Below are 1,216 nucleotides of genomic sequence, written 5' to 3'. Positions count from 1 at the left end.
AATGGAAGATGTTAATTACAGTCGTGTAGCACCGTCTTTTTAATAAAAATTTCTGCAGAGCTTTCAGACGTTACTTGGAACAGATCTTGTCTTTATTTTTTTGTTAGGTTATTAAATTTTCCTGCATACCTAATCGGATATTAGCATCTCTTCGTTACGGGACAAGGATATTATGTAAAAAGGGAATTTGCGTCTTTAGGAGAGAAATGTTCACTAATAATATGGATTTCAACGGGATTTTTCACCTTATTGACTAAATCAAATTTGTTCTTCCCAAAAAAAGGCAGACGTGTCTTTTTATTACAGTGTAGATCCTCATATTGCAATAGATTGAAATCGAAAATCGCCTCTATATTGCACAGATTAGTCGTTTACGTTGGAGTTTCGTATAGCAAAGGGGCCAATAAGCAAGAAGCTCGGTTTTATTTTGCAATTGTCTGCGGTCTTTTTGGTTCTTATTTTATTCATGATGAGTAGAAATTCGCGGAATGTATATCATTACCTCGCAAATTTGCGTTGTTCATTTTGTATATATAAATATTTAGGAATGTATAATTAAGAAGCAAAACCGCCAAGATTCCCGTTTAAATATTCTTCATTTAATAGGCATCTCGCTTAAATAAATTTGAGAGTTCGCATTCTGTGGACTAAGCTCACCGTGGGTCTCCCTCCGAAAGTAGCGAAAGGGATTCATTTGAATTGATACAGACAACTAAACTTACACACCTTATCACCTGGTAACCAACGATAAAAACATCACATAAAGAATAGGAAACGGCACGTCACTCACCCCCTTTTTAATCTCTATTTATTTGTATATTAGAAACTTCGTTTAGTCATTGAATAAAATTAATTGTTTATTCAATGGTTTAGTTCAATAATAATAATACTGAGATTGTCTGGATAAATATAAAGAATCTGGTTAGTATGTAATTAGTACAAATAATAATAATAGAGATGGAGAAAGACAGGAAAGAAAATCACAGGAACAATAATGGGAACAAAGTTTTTTGTAGAAAATTAAATATTATTCTTCAGATGTAAGAACAATCACACATTCACCAGACTAGTAAAAAGTAGAGAATTTTTCAAAAGGGAATGGAAAGAGAGTAGCTGAAATAAAGATAAGCACAAAAAAAGAAGAGAAAAAGTCAAACAATCAAATTTCACTTCTTCGTTTAATTCTGAAAGAAAAAAAAACACATTCAAATTAATC

This window comes from Photinus pyralis, unplaced genomic scaffold (genome assembly GCF_008802855.1).
Source record: "Photinus pyralis isolate 1611_PpyrPB1 unplaced genomic scaffold, Ppyr1.3 Ppyr1.4_LG6, whole genome shotgun sequence".
Taxonomy (NCBI): domain Eukaryota; kingdom Metazoa; phylum Arthropoda; class Insecta; order Coleoptera; family Lampyridae; genus Photinus; species Photinus pyralis.
Note: the sequence above shows the minus strand (reverse complement) of the source record.